This window comes from Staurois parvus, unplaced genomic scaffold (genome assembly GCF_062004578.1).
Source record: "Staurois parvus isolate SC_StPar_1 unplaced genomic scaffold, SC_StPar_1.0 ptg000230l, whole genome shotgun sequence".
NCBI lineage: Eukaryota > Metazoa > Chordata > Amphibia > Anura > Ranidae > Staurois > Staurois parvus.
This window is the reverse complement of record NW_028318026.1, coordinates 1715724-1724842: the sequence shown is the minus strand read 5'-3', so window position 1 is coordinate 1724842 and position 9119 is coordinate 1715724. Positions and strand designations below refer to the sequence as shown.

Genomic DNA, 9119 nt, shown 5'->3' with positions numbered 1-9119 from the left:
TTTAACTACCTGTTGACTTCGCACTTTTTTACCAAAGATATGTAGTAGAATACATTGTGGCCTAAATCTTTGAAGAAATGTGATTTTTACATTTTTTATTGGATATGTTTTATACCAGAAAATAGAAAATATTGTTTTTTCCAACATTGTTTGACTTTTTTCCTTTATTAACAAAAACAAAGTGGTGATCAAATACCACCAATAGAAAGCTCTATTTGTGTGAAAAAAATTATATAAATTTCATTTGGGTACATGGTTGAATAACAGCGCAATTGCCAGCTAAATTAATGCAGCTCTGGTCATGAAGGGGGTAAAACCTTCTGGAGGTCAAGGGCCTAACAGTCTATTTTTCTTTAGTAACTCAATCTCAATGACTTTCCTTCTTGACATACAGATACTACAGGTGAACCATTTAGCAAGAAATCTGTAATACATTTACATAAAAAAGAAAAAAACCTCTAAATTTCCAGTAAATGTTACTATAGCATTCAAAAAGTTTACTTAGTGAAAAATCATGTGTTTCCAAGTATGCAGTTTTCAAGACTTCCATCATTTCGAGTAATAAAAACCAGGCCTGCATTCCATAATTCTGTTGTTCCAAAGATGTTTTCTTTTTGTAAATGATCTGCACTTCTGACAGGGCTACTTGTGTACCACATACATTCCTCATTTCCACAGAACCCCACAAAGAGGTTTCGTTAATAGTGAAAAAAACATTCTTTGATGAATTACATAGTTGCTATTAGGGTAAGCAGTACGGGTTGTCTTCCATAGATTTCAAAAATGTTAGCAGATGAACACTACTCCATGAGTATTCAAAACTCATTCTTGACATTGGAGCCATTTGATAGATATATACTGAAAAGTGTGTATATTTTGATGGCATGCACTGTTTGGTTAACCAGGTTAACTAAGATTAAACAGCTTATATATACTTGTATGTGCCATTCATTGAAACAGTCCATCACTTTCTTCTCGTAAGCTTTGGCTGTGATGTAATTGGAATTTTAAATACTGCAGTAACTTTACAATGTGTCTCATATATTATTTGTTGGCTTTTAATAAACAGTAGATGTCTGAAGAATAATGGAAACATACTGAAGATAACATTGGCTCTTTTGTCATCATTTGTAATCATTGTTTACAATTTCTCTTCCTCATCTCTTTCTTTTACTATAGGGCAGAAGTTCCTTGGAGTGATTATCTAGTGAAGGGGGACTTCTCTGGAATGTTATGCATTACTTCTTTGACTTCTAATTGCTGGAGGTTAACCCCTTAAGCTCAAACTAAGCCTTACTGTTTCTTATTTTTGATGTTTCACTTTAAAGTTTTTAAACTTTTAGTTGGTTTTGGATAGAGTAGGGATGTCTTAAAACACCTGTCATGTTTGTTTTGACATGTCCCGTTGGTGAGATTTCCCTACACTAGTTGCCCTCGGAAAGTGAGAAGAGATCTCTCAAAAGTAAGGAAAAACTCCCTCTTGGACAGCTACCACTGGAATGTGTGTTCCCATTGGAAGATTTCCCCACTATCTTGTGCAAGTGACAACTCACAATTTTGGATTTTCCTTTACTATTAGTCCTAGTGGCCTCCACCAGGACTGCTCACCAGGGCATGACCAGCACAAATAGAGAGTGAACCTTCCCAGTGGGGACATCAACATTGATAAAAACCTTTAAAAGGATCCAATGCTTCCATATGCAGCACTATCCCTTTAGGAGTTGCTAAGTATTTGGGTCCCCCATATAGTCCTGTACAGCCAGGCAACACGTATTTTCATGAACTTGCATCCAGGAGTCAGAAACCAGTCATTGAGCTTGGTTTTTTTGTTTTTATTAAAGAGGTTAATAACTTCGATGGGGTAAGGGATGTATGGGATGCCTAATGGAATCGAGAAACTGAGGACAACTTCCTGGAATTAGTCTCATAGTAAGAAGAGATATGGCCTGATATCCAGTGTTCCGTTAGTGTTATTCTGGTGGCTAATAAAATATGGGTTATAGTATGTCTATAATGAATTGCTATGTCATGTGTTTGATTGACTTTCCATTTGAAAAAAAAACAAAAACTGAATAAGAAGTTTGAGCAACCTATAAAATCCCATGTATGGCCACATATCCAAAGGTGTGAAACAACAGTCATCCAATCCAGCAAGGAAATAGGCTCCTATGCATGAATGCTCTTGAGAAGAACAATTGTTTGTTGATCACTATTGTTCATTCCTGTGATAACATGCTGCCTTCTCTTTCCATTTAGTGAACACAGATGTGCAGCCAAGCCAGTCATTTGCGCCTGGGAGTGCACTACATGACAGAAATGCCTGAGGGTGGTCAAATTGTGAAGCACTTATGATGGTTCTTGAAAATCTAGCGGACCCTTAAGAGTTTGTTGCAATCAAATTTCTGAAACAAATTGGGTCTAGTGCTGTTGTTATTTTCTTTGTTAAACAGTGCATCTAACATGCATCTAAATGAGTTAAATAGCACTTGCATCTAAAATGAGGAAAGAAAGAAAACAACAAACAAAAACATAGATCAATAGACTTAAATATGCATCATCTAAAAATGTTCAGAACAATGTTAATTACATGTTTAATTAAGACAATTAGTGCAATTATTTTTAATTAACTTTTTTTTATGAAACTGGCACCATGACAGTACATCCCTATGTCTACAATGCACAGAACATGCCAAGATATATATTAACATAATTAGATGTAATTAATACCCTCTATTTTCTCATTAAAATGTGCAGAGATTAATAAAATGAAGCAGCACACATTTGTCTATCAAATGGTATGATTTCATGTCCTTATTTAGTCTGGCTTTCTTTGTGTACATTTACATGATTTTTTTGCCTTATGATACGTTTTGAAAGCAAGAAAAAGCCTGGTTGAGGCATAGTTATTATACAACTCAAAACATTAGCTTATATAAAGATCTCTGTTAAGAGCTCTTTGCATGACCACATAACATGACCTCAAAGCACTTATTCTCAATCATTTTAAAGGATCAGTCCACCTCAAAATATTTTAATTAAAAATGGAGCATCATGGGCTGAGTCCACCCCTGGCTTCTTATGTCTGCCATCTTACATATCTACCAATCATTGTTTCCAACTCTATTCCGATCTACCTAGACATGATTCTTCATACCAGTGGCGGAACTACCAGGGTCACCAAGATCGCATTTGCGACTGGGCCATGTCGTTCTGCCACATTGGGGGGCCCCAAGAGGCAATGTTGCCAAAACAAGCACTTTTCTCCTGTCCATAGACAAGAGAAAAGTGCCTGTAAAAAAATCTCCTTGTTAGTTTTTGGCCTGGCACAATCACAGAGAAGAATTTTTTTTAGTTTCTTAAGTGTTTTACCGCCAGCCGCTCGCGAGTTGTGAGCCACAGCCAGGCCAGAAGGTATGGGAAAGGGGACACTCAGGCAGAGGAGTAAATAAGAGGGCGCTAACTTTGAGGGTACTCTAGAGGAACAGGATGACACAAGGGGGAATTAGCTTAGGGGGCACTATGGAGGAGCAGGACATAAGGGGGCACTCTGGAGAACCAGGGGGATATAAGGGGGCACTAACTTAGGGAGTTCTCTGAAGGAGCAAGCCATAAGGGGGTACTCTGGAGGAGGGTGTAAAGGGGCAATCTGGAAGTACCTTCAGAGTTCCCCCTTAGTGCCTCCAGAGTGCCCCTTTACATTATCCAAAGTGCCCCCTTATTTCCTGCTCCTCCAGAGTGCCCCCTTACATTCTCCAAAGTGCCCCCTCAGTACAATATTAAGAGGGCACCCTGAAGGATGTAAGGGAGCACTCTGGAAGCGCTAAGAAGGGCACTCTGGAGGAGGATGTAAGGAGTCCCGCTAAAGGATGTATGGGGAACTCTCGAGGTAATAACTTAGAACTAGAGTACCCCCTTACATCCTCTAGAATGCCTCCTTACATCTTCCAAAGTGCCCCTTAGTAATGTGGATAGAAGGACTGTGGTATATGTGTGCAATGTATACTGTAGGCACAGATTCTGTTCAACCCCCCTTTAAGACCCTCCCACTGGCCATGTCTAATGTTTGCCATTTTCCTGGGTGCCCCAGATCTTTCATAATCTTGGTCATGCTCACATTTTGTCATACAGTTTTGACTGAAGGGGGGGTCCTTCATGTTTTTTGCACTCGGGCAATGGAGGTTCTAGTTATGTCTCTGCTCCAAACTATACCATAAAGACAATATCTCACAATTACCGTAGAGTAGGATCCTCTCACAATGGTCACAGCAGGTGTGCAGGCCGAGGAACTCAAGCATAGAAATATTACCAGTTCAGTCTCCAGGAGATATTGGCATGTAGTATATCTTTCTAGCACCTAGAAAAACAGAAATATACATTTTGGGTGCTTTAACCTTTTAAAACAATTTCTCTAGCACATGATTGGGTATTCAAAGACAGTCCCTCCATTTTTACTAAGCTAATTGAAGATTAATACTTTTAAATTAACACTTTCAGTTAGTCAGCCCCAGTGTTTAAAGCTGACTTTTAGTTAAAAAATGTTTTTATTTAGCTATAGATTCAGTCACATATGTTACTGTAATTAAGTGGTTTCTTTATCCTGCTGACTGCTCCTTAGTGTAGAAATCACTCCAGGGATGGCAAGTCCTCTTCACAGTGCTGAACTTCTGCTGCAGTATGGGTTAACTGTCTTGGGGCTAACATTGTGTTACACTGAAGAATTCCTGACAGCTTCCCACCCCTTTATGTGCTCTTCTCAATTCAGAAAAATCTTTGTATTACTTACCCAAATTGCAAAATTTTCTGTGAATGGAGGAGAGGAGCATGACATGTGTCTGCCTCTCCCCTATTCACAGGATGTATTGCAGTCAGTCAAAACAGGGAATACACTTTGTTACAGGTAAGTTATGGGAAGCTGTAGCCAAATAAATAAATAAAAGCCCAAAAACTAAACTTCAGCTTTAAGCTTATACTGTACTTAGAGATCTGAGCATCTCTCATGATAAAGCATGATTTCTGTTTAGACAATAGTACTCCAATAACATACATCACAATGAAAAGAAATTAACATTAACCAAAAGAAGTTAAAGAGGACCTGTATAGGAGAAGCTTTACCCAATAAAGGCAAGCAGAGGACAACGGACTAATCATCAGTATTGCCTGTAGACTTCCAGAAGCTGATCTTTTCTCCAGAGTCAACATACAATGCCTTGTTTCACACTGTGCTTCTTGGTGGAGGTGACTATCTTGGTATGGAAGCAGGGATTTGCTTCCTTATGTTAAAGTTGCCCCCATCATGATGATTAGTGATCTGATGAGTGGTGGAGTAATGATCAAACAGCAGCAGTAGAGCTTCAGAAATCATAGATATGTGGAATAAATAGAGTAGAGGGTCTTTGCACTGCAACCCTTCAGGTACAACTTCCTCTCTAGCATGGAGTAAAGTGAGAAGCACAGCAGTGACATCAAATCTCACTCCAAATTCCATGAGTCTACAAGTCAGAGATAGAAGATCCCACACCCCGGGCAAAGACAAGAGGTTGGCAGAAGGGAGGCTGCCCTGGACACAGCAGTTTACTATGGTGATGGAAGTAACCTCTGGTAAGCTCATTTTGCTTACAAGGCTGACAGGAGTAGTGACAGTGGCATCACTATTCTTATCAGCCTACGCTGGGGGTGGCGAGGTGAGGAGGAGAGAGCCGAGAGCAGGTACAGGCTGTGTTCTCTTCCCCCCTTTTCCCTCTTGCCAGTGCTGCTCCTGTATTCAGAAGCCAACGGCGGTGTTCACAGGAATACAGGAGCACTGAAAGGAGGGAAGAGGGAGAGAGAGAGCATAGCTGAGTGCTAGAAGAGGCCAGGAGTGGAGGAGAGAGCCAGGGGGAGTTCTCTCTCCTCCACCTCCTTCTTCCTGCCAGTGCAGTGCTCCTGTTTTCCTGCATGCACAGCTGCCGGCTTATTAATACAGGAGTGCTGTCAGATCAGAACTGTGCTGTGTTAATTACCCGCTCCCTAGCTGCATCTTTTTTGTCATGTTTCCCACCCGGCCACCTCCTCCCCACATTGGCAGTAGAAATTGCGATAGGGGGCAGGTAGGCAAACTTTGCAAACCCTGCAAAGTCCTGATCTGCCAGACCACAAGGCTTTGAATACTTTCAGATCTGTTAATTATATGAATAAGTTTGAAAGTAAACAAAGTCATTCATATGAGTGTAGACAGATGAAGTGAGGACAATGGTGACTGATCGCACTACTTAGTTTTCAACACAAATCCATTCATAAATGTACGGGGCATTTGTGGTGCTTCGTTGTTAGCCAGAATGTGTTGAGTTCAGTGGGCTTGTCATCCGCCAATCTCTACATGTCTGGTAGATTTTGCTGCGTCACAATGTCACTGCGCACTTCCAGGTCCACTGCTGGAGGTAGGAACCCTTAAGCTCAAACATAATTGGGGGCAGGTGTGCAGTTTTGTATCTTTGCCATGGGCACTGGATGACCTTGTCTTGGCACTGCCCACACCTGCAGGTTTACAGCTATAGCGTGAAGGCCCAAGCATGCATTGCTATTTTTCAGGAGGAATTCAAGCCAAAAAACTTTTCAGGGTACTGCTTAGGCATAATTAAAATGCTTCCTCTAAGATAGCACATTTTCACTTTTTGAGCTCAGGCTCTCTTTAAAAACTGAACCCCGAGAAATGTGCTTCCTTATCCTGCATTGAATTTCCTCTAACACATCCTTTTTTCTGATTAATCCTAGCATAGCTTGTCAGGTGCCTGTGAAAATAAAGAACAAATGTTTCCTGGTTCCATGACCCATCTTCCAAGTACAGAATGATGTGATAATAGTCTACAGCTCTACCAGGAATCACTGTGAAAAATCTCATACAAAAAAAAATACAAAGTCAACTGAGTGGACCTTTGTACTTACTGGCTGCAAAATTTCCTCCATTGGAAAGAGTTGGTATGGCATTCTTCTTTTTACTGACATTTTAGTGCCATGAGTTTTTAATACAAAGTTTGCTCTAAAATAAGCTATTTATCATTCTTGATAAATATTTGGCAAAAACCAGGTCATTTATATGAAAATAATATATTCGGTAATCAGATGCTTCTCCAAAACATGGAACATAAGGCAGGTTTTACATCGGAAATGCAGGCTCTCTGTAACTTGGGTCCTACACAAGAGGCCATGGCATAAAGGATTAATCACCCGACTGAGATAAAACACTTCATTGAATGGATTGAACTGTTTCTTTGGATCATCAAAGGCAGAACACTGAAACAGTTCTACAAAAATATGAGGCAGAGGTCATTGACTAACGTTGCACTCCCTCAGGCATAATTGTACAACCAGCACAGGGTGAGGTTTTCCGGGTAGGAGGACTTCTTAGCTGTAAAGTGGCATTAGTCAAGGCGTGACCTTTATATTCTGCAATGTTAAACCAATAAAATTGTTCTCTTACAAGAAGGCTGATTGATTATGTGGCAGTAGCCACCCATGTGATGGACTTTGGGAGCATAATTGGTGGCTATATATGCTTGCTTGTTTTTTTTTTCCACGTTTTTCCAACTTGGCCTACTCAAGTTTAAAATCCATAAGCAAGCAACTTTATGGTTCAACTTCTTGGGGATATTTACTAAAAGTGGAGAGTGCAAAATCTGGTGCAACTCAGAAAACCAATTGGCTTCCAAGTTTTATTGTCAAAGCTTAACTGAACAAGCCGAAGTTATAAGCTGATTGGCTATAATGCACAGCGGCACCAGATTTTGAATGCTCCAGTTTTAATAAATCTACCCCACATGCATGTCTTTTATTTCCCTTGGTATTGTTTATAATATTATCACTAGTACTAATGTGCTACTGGTATTTTGTTGTTGATTGCTTATATGAGATTTACTCCTATCACTTTAGTGCTATTACTACTACTTCCATGCTGATACTGCTAGTGTCAGAGCTGGAGTTCCATCACTGAATTTTGTAGACACCCAAGCAACACCTCTCTGCTACAATCACTTTTGTTACAAAGAATATTACTGGGCATAACATGGCTTTGCATATGGTGACAACAAGCAAGTAAAGCTTATAAGAGATGAATGTATCTCTACTAATGATGGCAAAAATATTGTGGCTGACAACTATACAAGTAAAAACACTCTCTTTGTCTCTGCACCTATAGAGAGGTTTCTTCTCAACCTAAAGGAAAATCGTACCTTGGCTGCTGTATTAGTGCTACTAATGATACTGTGTTAATACTATTATTATACAGGATTTGTATAGCGCCAACAGTTTGCTCAGCACTTTACAATATTAAGGGAGATGATACAGCAACGATGCAGTTCAATGCAAGAGGATTAGGAGGGTCCTGCTCCTTGGAGCTTACAATCTAAGAGGGACTACTTCTACTACTACAATTTCTATTACAACTTCTACTCATTTTTGCGTACTAAATCTACTGCCATCTACTCTACACTGTGTGATTGGGCTCCACAGTAAAACCATTCTGACCCCTTGCTTTTCTTATCTACATCACAAAGGCTAAACCATTACCTGGATTTCTATCAATGTAGTTTGTGGACACACAACCTTAGGTGCCCAAATAACTTCCTGTGCTAGAATTACCTCTTTTCCTGTACTTTATCTTGTTAGAATATTGTGACTATGCTCTTATATAGGTTTATGTGTGATGAATATATTTCTGTTGATGGGGAAAATTGGATGGTCAATGATTGTACGGGGGGAAAAAAAACACCCCTTTGCCTCTGCCACTTATAGGCACAGCTCTATTTTACTGTGCCTATTGGTAAATCCAGCCCTATCGATTTCTCTAATCATACAGAAAAATAATTGCTTTAATAGCAAACCTAGTTCCCAAACCTGTATACATTAATTTTATCCAAAAGCTTTTCTCAAATGCTATTGTTATCTGCATAAACCACAGTGTAGCCAGGCAGTACTGGCTGTTCTGTTTTTCTGGGCTCCATATCAGTAGTAACATGGGCTGCTATTGCACCATAGACTATTAATTAATACTTTATCCAACTATTGCCATTATAGATCTACTGTTCTGTTTACTGATAGTGCTCTTAAAGCTGTTCTTCAGGCTAAAAATAAAAAACTTAAACGTC

At 39.6% G+C, this 9119-nt stretch overlaps 1 long non-coding RNA gene across 1 annotated transcript; it reads right to left on the bottom strand.

The window, feature by feature from the left end:
* Positions 1 to 1817: 1817 nt before the first annotated feature.
* Positions 1818 to 4356, bottom strand: LOC149460415 (uncharacterized). The gene is made up of 2 exons (XR_016313077.1): positions 4235 to 4356; positions 1818 to 2492 (listed from the first exon to the last, which is right to left on the bottom strand). It is a non-coding gene; the product is annotated as an uncharacterized LOC149460415 (long non-coding RNA).
* Positions 4357 to 9119: the final 4763 nt, after the last annotated feature.